Source organism: Lepisma saccharinum, chromosome 13 (assembly GCF_977018435.1).
Source record: "Lepisma saccharinum chromosome 13, izLepSacc3.1, whole genome shotgun sequence".
NCBI lineage: Eukaryota > Metazoa > Arthropoda > Insecta > Zygentoma > Lepismatidae > Lepisma > Lepisma saccharinum.
The window spans coordinates 12547046-12561899 of NC_139241.1; the positions used below are offsets into that span (position 1 = coordinate 12547046).

Consider the following 14854-nt stretch of genomic DNA (forward strand, 5'->3'; position numbering starts at 1 on the left):
AATAAACATTCTAAATCTAAAACTTACAGCGTGTATCATTAATCCTCAATGTTTAACTTCTAGGATAAGGAGTATGTACATATATAGAGAGCATTTGTTTCGGTTGAGGTGTGTTGATTCTGACGCAAGCATGTCGTATTTTATCATATAAAATAAGCAATTTAATGTCTTATGATCATTATTACTTCGAATAAGATACAATAATATAGAATAACAGAAACTTGCTACTTGCAGAATTGATAAAATATCATAAAAGTTCTATAATAGAACATCACTTAGAAAGGTGGCACAACTCAAACCGTAGCTATTTTCTCTTAATGCTATGGTGAGATACACACCTTTTGGTGTGTTTTTTCTTCGTTTAGTCCGCTTTTGTATAATTAAGATCAAGAGGATAATCATGATCAGATGAAACCAATAAAGGGACATTTTCGAAGAACATCCATTCCCAGGCAGGACTCGAACCCAGGAACTTCAGTGGTGAGATCGATAGTTGTCCACTTCAACGCACCTGGCCACCGAATCGGCTACAACTTTTGATTCAATCATGTGGAAAAGTGACATATATCTGTGCAGTTTGAATCGTTACTGGAGAGAACTATGCCAGTTCAATGTATCAGTTCGCCCCTTTATATAATATTTTAAAGCATCTTTCCTACTGCTATCATCCCCTTCATTTTATGTGCGAACGAGCATTTTATTTTCCTTGTACACCATATGCCACTATGCATCCTAATAATTTATTTCCTGTGTAGAATTATTGAAGCGAGTCAATACGTTATTATGTCCTGAAGGTATTGAAGGATCATCTGTATGCAAAATAATCGCCAGCGTAACATTAGAGGTAATTCATTAGATTCATAACTTCTAACCGTGATACAAGATACAATATACTATTTTACAGTCTGTAAATGTTACTACTAAATAGAAACTAAGGTGACCCTAACATTGTCTCAGAGGTAGCTAGCTATTCTGTAAATTTTTCTCTAGTTTTTTCCTTAATAATATTTTATGCTTTTCTATCGGAATGAGCATCACCGCTATGCCAGGGGCGTGATCAAATGGGGCTTACGAGGGACAGACCCCCTCCTTTTTTGAGATACTATTGCCGAACAAAATGCGACTACAGAGTAAATTTGATCATTTAATTGTGCTCCTTTAAAAAAATCGCCTCTTCCATATGGAAGGTGCTAAACTTTAACATTGAATTTTTTTCTTTCCAGATTGACAGATTGCGTACATAAAAGTACCATGTAATCAATCGCTATTCTAATTCGCTTTTCTCTCATTCCTTTCAAAGAAATAAAAATATATTGATGTTGGTGTTGATACCGAGGCGAGACCGATACATCGAGGCGAGAAAGAAATTTTAGTTTCCTGGACTCTCGGTCTCGTTTGAGAATTGAAAAATTTACCTAAATCCAATTTACTTTACTATGTGAGTTAGTCAAACATACGAAGCCGATCTCTCTTGTTCATTTAGAGATAATTCATATTTTGTTTATAGCCTTTACAAAGTCAATCCATTCGTGGCAATTGTCAGGCTGTAATACGTGGATCCTAATATTCAGCATAAAGTTTCGTTTTTCGAGGGTTCGTATCGTCAAAATGAAGGGTCAAACAGAACAAGGCTGGAGATGAAAACGAGACAGTTGTTTATATTTCAAGACATAATCGAGAATGACAGGCATGCAACTGGAGACGAAACTGATAAAAGCAATGCAGAGGCTTATCCATATATTTCCACCTGGACGAATATAAGTTTGTATTTTGGGATGTAAGGATAAACTTAGAGCCAAAATTCTTATGTGGTTCTACTGGTTAACTTTTAATTGGAGTCCAAACTTGAGTGTCCGTAATTTTTAATCCGACGGTAGTCCGGTATAATCTGTTTACAACATTTAACACAACGCATTACAAAAGCCTAATATTTAGTTTTCTGACTGAATCGTTCCTTCTTATTCATTCAGAACGTTGCCATCACTTCCACGAACATTTCAAATTTTACATAACATCAGAAAGTAGTTAAATAATACTGATAAACTTAAAATCCAATCTTTACCGTTCTCCATAATCTAACTTTATTTTACAAATTATCAAAGGAAAGAAGCAATATACAAGCTAGATAAATTTTTAATCTGCATTTGAAACTTACTCTAATTTCGCAAATAATCCCCAACCTTCATATATTTATTTACTGTACAATAATTTACGGATCATAGTTCCACATGCAAATACATTTTGGAAAGTTTTATGTGGAGGAAGAATGAGGAAAAAAAATTGTAAGATAGTAATTTCAGACTTTGAAAAAGCAATTCCAGATACATATTTTAAATTTTGCTGGTTCAAATTTAGCTGCAAGTTATCGTTGTCATAGTTCTAAAAAGTATTTTTTTCGTATTAAGAACTTCGCATATACACGCGTGCAGAAGACGAGCCAAAGTGAACAAGTACTAATTTAACTAACTTAACCTACTCGAAATACTTGATGGGTGCTATCAAACTTAAATGTCTTAACCTACTATTTCAAGCTTATAGAAATAGATTTACGATCACACGGAAAACGAAACGCTTTGAGAATATCGATAAAAATAGTTTTTAGTTTAATTAAACAATAAAGGAGAAAAGTTACATGAACTCACAATGATTGACGAATCACTCATTATTCGTTAAAGGACTTGGTCCGCAGATTTCCATGTGCGTTTGAGTTGTATAACCGGAAAACCAAGGCTGATATGCGACACACATTTGTACGTGTAGTTCATTAACGAAGTAACTTGCATTGCACTAATCATAGATCTTGCTCTTTTTGACAGAAACATACTAAAAAGAAATAATGTAGCATCCATTGGTTTATATTGAGTACAAGGGTACAAAATTATCCATAATGTATTTGTGAAATACCAAAATTGAACAGTTGCAAAAATTTCATTGATCTGTAATATTCACTCGTGCAATGCTTAACTTCGTGCATACAACGCTATGTAACTGGAATTGAAGATGTAAGGGAGTTTCATTTCCAATAGCGTGAAAGTCAATACGCAATCTTTACACTTCGAAATGCACATTTCCGACAAAGTTTTTCACAATAATGTGAACATACAAATCACAATTAACATCAGTTTGTGTTAAATAAATGAATTTGTTAATAATTACAAATCCGACATACATGAAATCTACATAACAAATCAGTTAGGTTCACTACGTACTTCACCCTAGTTGAACACATTTCCAAGATATTGGTGACTTGTAGTACTGTCGGTAAGGTTACGTTCTAGATTTTGAACTTTCTTATTTGGTTAAAACAGGTTGAAAGAGGTTGTAATTTTAAATTTATTTGCTTCATTATGCAGACGTGTGTTTCTCCTTTGTAAACGATCGAATATGTTTTCCAACAACAAAACATTGCTTGCAGTTTGTGTATATACACCTTCGTCTATATATTTTTATCTTTTTTGGCAGCATAGTCTTTAGCCTGTTTAGGGCAGGTCTCCTTATTGCATGTCTTTCGTAGCGTACATCTCTGCAAACCTTATCACCACGTCCTACAAGCAAATCATATTGTGAAGATAAGTGTTTAGGAGAACTACACCATTTCCTCGATTATTTGGTACTAAAGTAATTGGGTGCAATTTTAGCAAGGTCTTTGGTGGGAAATACAGAAGTTCTGCTTTTGGATCTCACACATAGTCTTTCTTCACAATAATTGGCACTGCACACTTGCATCTTTTACATTTCGTCTACAAGCATGAATCCACTGTTTACTTACGCAATTATCGGCTGGAAATCTATGAAATTTTATGTAAGTTCCTTTAGTTTTCTGGTTCTATAGTTTTCATAGCTTGCTACAGCACAATTAGACATGATTGCAAACTACAAGTACAAAAATACAATAAAAATAAATCGAACGCTACAAAATCAACAACTTGCTTGTTTCAATTTTCGCGACGCGTTAGCAGCTGAATGTGCCCCGCACGAACCGGATCCTCCCACATGACGTAATGCATCCACGGACGACTGCGCATACGTACTGCACATAGCAACGAGCACCCCCTGAAATAGAGCATTGCTGGCTGCAACAATATTTTAGCTCAATAATACTTATATGTTCCCATAGATTTATTTTAGAATGAAAGCCAATGTAAATGTGACATAAGAAACTAATAAGAGACCAAAATTCAATGAAAAGAACAAAAAGGTAAGGAAGATATTTTTTTAATAATATAAATATACATTTTTCGGCTATTTAAATCTTAAGAACTCGTAGTATTCATCATAAATTTGTGTACAGGAATACAAAATGAATCTCATCCAGTAGGTGTGTTCTGAATCCGGACAAATAAGTACTGAAATACGGAAAGAATTGAGTTTCGAGCCCGACTTAGAGAAATCACTTCCCCACTTTTCGGGATCCCGAGCATTCGGGAAATTCCAAATGATCGTGTTTATGTGTGGTTAATTGTGCTGCTCAACGAAAGCTAATTCTAGGTGGCGACACGATAGTTTTGTCCTTTCACTTCAGACCGACAACTGTTCTCCCATTTAAGTACACGGGGATAAATTGGAAGTTTAATTTGATCGTAACCTCAGAAATTATGCCGAAAGACGATAGATGATTTTTCAGTGCTGTAATACTATGGATGGTCGTTAACAATAGAAAAAGATATCTGAACTAAATAGAAAATTCAAATGTGCACAGTATTTGGTTATGTTACTTGTAGCTTTCACTTTTTTTTTTTTTTGGCTAAAGAATAATACATAATAATTCCGTACGACTGCACTTTAATTTTCTTATTTGTTGTTATAATTGACACTTCTACAAGTAAATATGATGCTCTACTTTATATGTAGCACATTTATCGAAAAGAGTAGTTATTACAAAACAATATTATCTTCTGTTTCACGTCTACCAGCCCCTAGGGCGCTTATATTTACAGGAATTATAATTTTGAAAGTATTGTAACAACAAAAAATAGAGAAAGGAAGTGCAAGGGGGAAATGTCTACTGTATGAAAGGAAAGCATACGTTAACATTAAAATATCGGATGGTGTAATTATATAATAATAAATATCATGCGCATACTCACATAATTTCTTTTCTGGATTTTTTTGGTGAGTTTCTCCGTACACCCGCCGTTGAATTACACATACTCGCGACCAGAGAAAACATAAAGCCAAGTGTAAAATATAAATTTGTGTAATGTCGAACCCATGGCAGCTAGGAACGACCCAAATAATGCCAAGTTTAGTGCTCTTTGTGCACAAACATACCATATTTGATCTGTTCGGGCCACCCTATCGTAGCACTTTAATATATTATTTCTTAGGTTCACGATAATGTAATTTTCAGAAGCTTGTGACTTGCTACATGATCAGGAAGGTTTAGTAAACACATTTTTATTATCGATTTATGCGAGAAACTTTTACAAAGTAACATTTGCATTGCCACTCCATCGTGCTCCAATGTAAAGTTTAGGTCAAGAAAATGAACAGAATTCTCTAGGGACACAACGATGATGGTGCCGCCACCAGTTTCCTTCGACGATATTTCTTAGTTTTTATTATGAACTGTTTTTTTTCTTTTGGGTTCTGTTGATTTTGAGTAGCTTCCAGTAGAAGTTGATGAAGATGCACTCCTTTTTGGGAAGATATCAGTCGTTAGAATTGTGCCAAAACTATCGATAGCTTCCATCACCTTTTCGGACATGCAGTATGTAAATTTTATTTTCGTATATCACTGATATCTAAAATAACAAAACAACGCTGATCGCAGGCTCCTGATTTCATAAACTGAAAGAAACAGAGCGTGACGCTATTACCCCGGCTCACTTATTACACGTTCTATGTCCATTACGAGCTCGTTCTTGAACACATTCACGATCACTTAGTACATAACGATAATACATTAAATATACTAGAAATATATGCGCAGTGTAATTGACAGAAATTTAAAATACAGTCGCGCATGCAACAGACTTACCTTGGCTGTTTTACAACAGGCGGGAAATCAACTGCCTTTTGCGCAACATAGAGAAATACTGGTGCCACAGAGAATATTCCAGAACGGTTTCTTGCTTTCTTGACTTCAGAACCTTTAATCGAGGTACTGCATATGTCATCTCTCTGATTTCTTCCAAAATACGCTCTTTACGAGAACTTGGCGTTATTACCCCAAGGGACCTACATTTTGCACATTTGGTTCACCGTTAGTTATTGTACGGAAAGTTGCAGTTAGAATTGAATAGTACAAAGAATAAATTTTTCTATCTCAGAAAAGTGTCTCAACATACAACTTTGGGAAGTGGAAAGACGCCACCAAGCCAAGATTGCCTGATGATAGTCAAGTTAAACCGACAGACTGAACACCAAGGCCTTCACGTCTTCCGAAGAGCCAATGGGACAGAGGACGACGATTCAGGCAACAGCATCTGGCAAGAGGAAGACTGTACAAGCAGTAGGTGAGAATTCCTTTTCATTCTTTTACATATCTGTACATAATTTCGCTTATTATTCCAAATGTGACACCAACGAAAAATGTCTCTGTATGCCTCTGGTCAATAGCTGCGAGTGCAAAGAAACACTGTTGACAAAACAAATAAAGAATTTAAAAGTTCATTTCAATATAGGTTCTGATAAATCTACAGATTGTATCAAGACGATCTTTTAAATATCGAATTACTTAGCGGGCCTCTAGTTGTAGGCTTTAATTACTGCATGATTTTCAGTTTTGTAACGATACAGATTGAAAGCAAGGAATAAAACCATTTCAAACTTGAAGAAATGTTTAGACAAGATTGTTCTATTTTGCTCTCGTTCAAAGCCAGTAAAATCTCACAAGTGTATTGAAAGGCATATTTATTTATTTATGCTGATATTATTCTACTGAAAAACAACTGACGAGCCTTAGTGCAGCAGTACATATATACATTTAAAAATGTATAAGAGACAAATTTATTATACAAGATTTGATGACAAGAATGTAAATATAAAAGAGAAATACTAAACACATTTAAAATTACATTAAAATATACATTAAAATGTACCTGACGAAAACATTAAAATACAATTGATCTTTTGGATCGGTGAAAATCATTATATTTGCTGATTATAGAATTTAGAAAATGATTGTTTTTATAATCTTTACATGTTGTTAATAACGACCCGTTTGTTCTTATACGAGGATATATATATTCTGGATATGAAAAGACTTTCGGAGAGCACTTTTAACCGGTTCTATATATTTTTTTTATGCAACGTGTAGATTGACCCATGCCAGAAAAGTTCACAATGCTTGCTTCTTTCTTGACAGTCTGATGTTTTTACTTCTATCACACTGTTCAAGATTCCAGTTGCATTGCTTTTAATTATTAATTAATAATATCTCAGCATTGGGTTTATTTGTGTTTACCTTGTACCTTTCAGAGGCAACTCGGATATCCAGGGACGACAAAATCAAACTGCTGCAAAGTAGGAGCGGAACAATCACAACAAATTGGTAAGTACCATTGGCTCCATACTCTGTACTTGCTGTTGACATAAATATCTTAACACATTTCTCACAATGTTATTCTTCAAAGAACATCCATTCTTTAATTCGAGGATTATATCTCGTACATTTTCGCAGTAGTTTTCAGTCATAAAACCCTATCGTCAGTTTCAAGGTTAATTTATTGCTGTTTTTGTGCTAAAGCAGATAAAGGTTCAACTCTCGAATACCAAGCTTTCGATAGCTTGAAGAAAAACAAAATATCTAATGTCGTGTGGTGAAAGTCAGCGGAAAAATTATTTCTCTTTTACTTGTTTTTTTTTTTTTAAAGTTGTATTTAACGTTATTTTATTCATCGAGGAAATAGTATAATTTTATGATAATTTCAAATGGGGTGTAATTTGGATACTTTTGTTAATAACGAAAACAAATGAATCCCAGGTCGGGATTCAAAACCGAGGCGCCTGGAGTCGTAGCACTCTATGCTAACCACTCCATCACGGAGGCAGGCAGGAGTGCAGATGTTTTAATCGGAATGCAAGAATATAGTTGGGGAACTTGTTTTTGCTTAAAAATTACGTGAAATGGTTACATCTCGTAATTGGTTTCAGCTTAAAGGTGGAATAAGCAACAATGAAGCAGATCACACTAGAAATTTATAACGCTTATGAAATTTAACCCAAAACCACTAACCCAGTATGAAAGGGGGTGGTACGTGGTCGTACTTACAAACGAGGTATTTATTCCCGCAAATAGTATCAAATATTTTATGAAAATTGTTATACATATGGAAAATTAAGGGGTGGGTGGATGTCTCCTACACCGCATTGAATAAACTGTCACCATTTCAGCTGTCGCCGAACATTGAACTTTCTGGCAGAAACTGCGCGGTGTTGTCGCTCTCTACTGTCAAGTGCCCTCTGTTTGGAGAAGCCAGGCCGCATATAAGCTACACGAAAATGCATAGTTCAAGTCCTGATTCGAATGCCACTTTACTTTAGAAAGTTCAGTTTCTCTCTGACAACCATATGTCAAGTCCACGTGGAACCCAGTATATCCTCCCCTAAAACCTTTCCCACCAATAGCGTTCATTTTAGAAGCTGGAAGTAATTGTAAAGTCCACGTGGAGCAAATGAGATGTTGCAAATTCAGTTTCTGTAGATATTTCACAACGTGAAATTGCGGTTATCTTTGCTAGATTGTGTTGTAGAGTTGTGCTATTCTCTTTTATATACACGATGTAGACACCTTGGGAGTTTAACGTCGTGTTGGATGTCTAAACACTGCAGGTAAACGTGGCAACAGCGTTTCTCAGAAAAATAGGTGCTGCCCGAATCCAGATACGCGTCCGATCGGCTTCCTCTAGAGCTGTCGAAGATACCGAACTGGCATTCGAATCAGGACTTCAACTTTACAAATGTTCATACAGTACACTTGCCAATACCACGATAATTGGGCCAAATAAACTTCTTGAATGACATAAAGTGAGGAATAAAGTAGGAAGTGGCAACATCGCGTGCATAATCTCTGCTTCTCTGCTCCCCATTCGCCCTTCGCTCTCTAGCAGACAGCATTTACCTCGTCTGTGATTGGTAGAAACTGTCTAGTAATCCCTAGCGCGGAAAAGGTGACGAGTTGGAACAAGCGCGGTATAGCTTCCGCCTAGTGGCGTGCACAAGGGGTTTGGTGGGGGACATAACACCCTTTCCTTTGGCCAAGTATTTCTAAGCAAAGAACGTGAAAGGAAAATGAATGGAGACTACTAAAAAAAGTATACGAATACCCCCCCTCTTCCTTTCGAAAATCCACGCCACTGCTTTCACCTTTTCTTCTAACTCGCTGTCCCTTTTGACTCTCTTCGCACTCACGCCTCCAGTTGGTTACAAGGTGCAACACCGAGTCATCTACGTCGTCGATTTGGTGTCTACGCCGTTTGCACTACGTTGTGGTGCGGTGTACAGTATGGTTACGTAATGCGTGCTAACCAATCAAATGAACGCATGAAACAACATGCAGGAGGCATTTGATAAATTTTCTGAACTTCATTTGGTTGAACACAATTTCCTTGCAGCATCCTGAGACAAGGATACAACCGAACTGCACCTGGTGTTAAAAAGTTCAGCAAACCAGACGTGGCCTCTGAATCACAATGTGCTCCACTGATCATTGAATTGCTCATTGTTTGTATTGGAATGTACCACTTTTACATTTAATTTATACCAATAAGTTTCTCAAGTAAACTAGTTAAAAAAAGGAGGGGCAATTTCACACAGCCTTTTCCACCAAAGTTCTGTGACGTCAGAAACACAATGACATTGGAGTGTCTGAAGTTTGCATCACATTCTTTTTCGTAAAAATAGTATCGAAATGGTTTTGTTAACGAAATTTCCGTTACAAGTTTTATTTCCCTCCGCTTTCAAGTAGGGAGCCAGATCTCCAACTTTAAATTTTATTTTCTTCATATCCGTAACGATAGAAAACATCAAATATTCCAATGGTCATTTTTGTGAGGAAAATGTCTCTCCTATACTGACATGTTGTTCTTGTGAATAAATTGTTAGTTAAGTGTTATTGTTTGTCATTATTTTCTAGATCACCGGTAAGTAACACTAAAACAAATACTTTCTTTTACAGGTTCCAGTAAATTAATAATTTGATAAAAAAAAGCAGATCTTTGCCTTAACCCTCCCCTCGAGAAAGAAGGCCTATCTTGGGCCAGTGGAAAAACTGGGGGTCCATTTTTAAAGGTTCCTTCAACTTCAGGGGAAAAGGGGTGGGGCAAGGGAGGGTACAGAGGGGGAAGAACCAGCGCTGCGGAGGAGTGAATGGTCCGTGGGGGATGTAACTCAGGCCAGGAGGGACGTAGGCACCAGCGGGTTGCTGAAAAAGCAGTCGTTGGTGAAAACTCCATACTTCCACCGTTTCACGAGCGCTGTCTGAATGGGCTCCTTGGGGCTCCTGGTCTCGGTATCGGGGTGGTGTGATGGCGTACAGGAGGCGTGGGTGAATACTCGCCTCTGTCTTTGTTTGTGAGAGGCGGGGGAGTCCGTCCCTTTTCCCTCCTTAATTGTGTAGGGGAAGGGTTGCAGGGGATGTAGTGGTTGCATGGAAACTCGCACGACTCGCTCCTCTACACTCCACACCGCTCGGTCTTCTGTCGCCTGGAAGCAGTTCGATCTCCTTTCCATTTTTATCCTGATTGTTTTCCAGTATTCCTCCAGTGACTCATGGTGCCACAGTCAAAACAGCTATCGAAAAGTATGGAGCATTCTCAGATTACATTCTCTTTAGACTATTTTACGTCGTTTTTTGTACGTCTCTAGGTGCATCGCGACAATGGGGATGAATAATAAAACGTATCCCAGGCTTCACAGTGCGTTCCACTAAGCAATTCAAACTGTGAGCTGTAAGGTCAGTTTAGGGCGTTTAATTAGGGTATCGGTATCAGTAACGGAAAGTATCCGTTGAACTTCATTCACCGATACTGGTCGTTACTTTCCCGGTGCTTTGATCGGTCGCGGGGTCCTCAAGAATACCCCGCAACATTTTCACAGAGTCTAATTATCCTCGAAAGTATGCAAGATTCGAAATCTCCATTGATTTTTTACCAATATTATGTGATAAGACTGTCCATAACAGTTATACTCTGAAACAAATTTTAAAACTATTTTAAAGCAAAACACTGGTAAATTAGTGGTTTTAATTGGAGTAGAATACTTACCCACTAGTATTAGTCAAAATTTTGAACAAGATTTAATTGTTACAGTTTTCAAGCAGCAGTATCGTTAACGTTCAACCGTAGTTATAAGACTATTTGGTGGATATTGCTATAATGACTCACAGTACATGTAACACATTATACTATGCAGTTATGATTATTTCGGAACAGCAACACATGCAACCTTGCATTTCTAATGTTCAAAAAGTATATTGTGAATGTCACATTGAAACATGAAGTCTATAAACAAATATTCATGTAAAGCAGAACTACTAACAGTTTGATCCTTTAAAACACATTGTATACTTGCAGCTACTAATCTTACACACCAAAGATGTATACATTTCTTGAACACATCGATATTTTAATACTTTCAAAATCTATCTCTGAGTTTTCATTATGCAAAACTTTCCAATAAGCTGTTTTTAACATTCTAAACGCTTCTTTTAACATAAAATGTGTTTAAAATATTCTGAATCCATCTGAGGTTGCCTCTAAGTTCCATCTAGATAAATTCTCAAATGTTCAAGTGCACCTCGCAATAACTTTTTCAAAAACACACATATTTTTGGCGACATTACACTGTTACGTTAGGACATACACCAGTGGCGTATACTGGATTGAAAACCTGTTCTATCTTGCCATACAATAATGTTAAAATGAACAATAATTTGCTAATGGAGGGTTCCTTCTCCTGCTGTGGTGTGCCATTACTTAAAAATAATCACGGAAGTGTATCATTGAAAGACTAACAGTGTTCAAGTACAAATGTTTCATGCTCGTACATGACTACTGGCGAACTATATTGTGAAATATTTGTATTCCTACATACGAACATAAAATTGAACATATTTTTGTTAACTTCTAATCTTGAATACTTCATTTGAACAGGAACTTATTTCTTCTCTTGTTTTAGGCAAATTTTAGGTCACGTATTGAAAAAAATGTTCCTTGTCAACTCTTTGCCAACTTGTAAAAAGTCAGGTTGCCAACTCCCGAAGTCATCAAAGTCATCTGAAGAATTTGATGCAGATTTTGTAATCTTCGCATATGAATTCTAGTCCCTGGGCCTCTGACTTACCTGATTTACACACAGATATAGAGATATAGTTAAGGATTCTGTACTAAATACCTATGCTGGGGTAAATGACGTACTTGCTTGTTTTTACGTTGCTTTTTTAATCTGTCTACGTTAATCGCTACGATGCAGATGAATGGTGAATAAATGATGATTAAACGATGAAACAAACTCAGCACCTGTGCCTTAACCAGGATTCGAACCTAGAACGTAGGCATCTAGCAGTTACTGACTAATGAATGTGCCCCACCATGAGTCACTGGACACCAAACACACTTTTTTCAATTCCGTTTCTTGTTTCGTTATTTGCTCCGGTTATTTCATTGTAACTCGGTTCCTATTTGGTCAGATTTCAGTGTTCATGCATACGTGTGTGTATTCATTACTACACCGCATATACAGTACGTTTATTTTATTTGTTGTCTAGAAATTCTCGAACGTTTTGTATTTGGCTGTTTTACGCAGCTCGTCTAAATGGACATCTTACATTCTATGGTCTTTTGCTCATTCTTCATCTTATTTGGGTTCTTATTTCTGTTTCTGTCCTCTTCCATTCTCGTGCTTACCTGTCAGTTCCCTACTGCCAATTTCCGTCACTTTTTACCTCATTAGTTAGTCGCGACGTTGAGGATAGATGAGAATTGTTGCAATATCGTAAACTATGGTGACTTTGTGACATTTTTTATGATTTTGTTTACCACAAGAAAGTATCAAACTGCAGCATCTCAGTAAGAAACTACAATAGGAATTTCAAACATGAAGTTTTGAATGCTGGTAATTATTTTGCAAGACATTTAGTTAGAATTGAAATAATGAATCAAACCGTTGTCAGAATATCATCCCATGCATTCGGGTGCAGTTTGCAATGTGTAGCTAAATATGAGTGAAAGTACAGAAAGACCACATATACGATATTTTGCTGTGACCAGCTACTCATAATATACTGTTGTCATTCACAAACTGAAACATATTAGAATATTTTGACAAGGAAGAAGAAAACCGGGTCGCTGCTCCTACTCAGTGGGTGTTGAAGAAATTGAACAGACGCTCATAAACACCAAAGCACAGGCCGGGATTCGAACTCGGGATCCCTGCCGTCGCAGCACGCTGTGCTGATCACTCCGCCACGGAGGTTGACATGTCCCATCATCAGTTTGAGATTTCAGAAACCATGAATATCTTTCGACGTCCAATTTTCCTAGGCTTGTCCAGATTAGACAATATTTCACCTCTTGGGTAAAGAAGTTAGCTTTTTGTGGCCAAAATTTTTGCCAGTTCTTTTCTTCCACTTAGAATGGAGCCGATCTCTTGCACTTCCGTGATACGCTAGGGCAAACTTGGTCCTCATTGTACTTTTCCTCCGCAGCGCGAATAGTTTTTCGTTTAGGTCTCATTTCAGTTGGAGCATCATTTAACGCTTCTTCACAATCATTTCTAAATGAACGGTATCCTATGCGCTTTTTGTAGGTGCGTTACATTCTTGCGCGTCTGTAAGAATAGAAACTAAAATAGATTCATCGGAGCGCCCTTCGTGTTGGACAGAACGTGCCACAAAGTCACCCCATAAATTTGTCAACATCACCCATACAATCCACACACACCACGTCCCACAAACTTCACATCAGCAGCGTATGATTCACTACTGTTTCGGTATCTACAAAACTTACCCTGTCTTCCCCTTCTTGCTTCAGAGAGCGTACGCGAACAAAGATTTGCAGACAATGTTCGCACGGTCACAGTGCAGACAACGAAAAGCAGCTGTCTGCTCTTTTCGGCAAAGCAGCTGGAAGAACAGATTGCTGCACAAGTCAGGCACGCAAATGACTCATTCGTTCAACAGAATGAACACTATAAGCGTGGGACACCAGAAACCGCAAAACGTAACGTCTGTCACAAAGTCACCCGAGTTTACGGTGGAAGAAACGTCCATGCCTCACTCTTTATACCTCTCTAGAATAATCGCGAAGACGATAATGAATGGTGAATTGATGAAATGCCAGTACTTTATCCAGAATTGGAACCTAGGACCACAGGCTAGGTGGCAGCTACGCTAACTACTCTGTCGCGGAGGGAAGGGTCACCTTCTATTTACAAACCCCTGAAAAGGAGATCGGACAGCCTCTATTTTCCTACTTTGCCTCTTTCCATGTACTTAGGGTCTTCATCTAAATGACACTCTCTCTGCATTGTTCCATATCCTACCTTTATTGTTCTACTGAAGTCACGTTTAATTCTGGCGTGATCTTCTCCATCATCAGTTCAAATTATTTTGCAATATTTGGACTCTTTGTTATACTATATTTGTCAAATACCTTAAGTTTCTTCTTCTAAAATACCATAAGGTTCTAGTCAAATACTATTAGTACTTAGCCCTAAGAAATATTAGGAATTAGTATATAGGGTTTAGGGACCTAATAGGGGACCTCACAAGAATCACCTACTATTTCTTTCATTATAGCTAATTTGGAAATAAAAACATGAATTATATAACCTAGCAAGGAATATGTGGGAAAACAATGGTATTCAAGTCACACCGTAAAATGTATAAGCGTCGTGGAGTTAGAGATAATTT

The 14854-nt window shown here is 37.1% G+C and overlaps 1 long non-coding RNA gene across 1 annotated transcript; it reads left to right on the plus strand.

Moving 5' to 3' along the window:
- Positions 1–4140: 4140 nt before the first annotated feature.
- Positions 4141–7471, plus strand: LOC145996960 (uncharacterized). The gene is made up of 3 exons (XR_014442840.1): positions 4141–4198; positions 6273–6458; positions 7423–7471. It is a non-coding gene; the product is annotated as an uncharacterized LOC145996960 (long non-coding RNA).
- The last annotated feature ends 7383 nt before the right edge of the window (positions 7472–14854 follow it).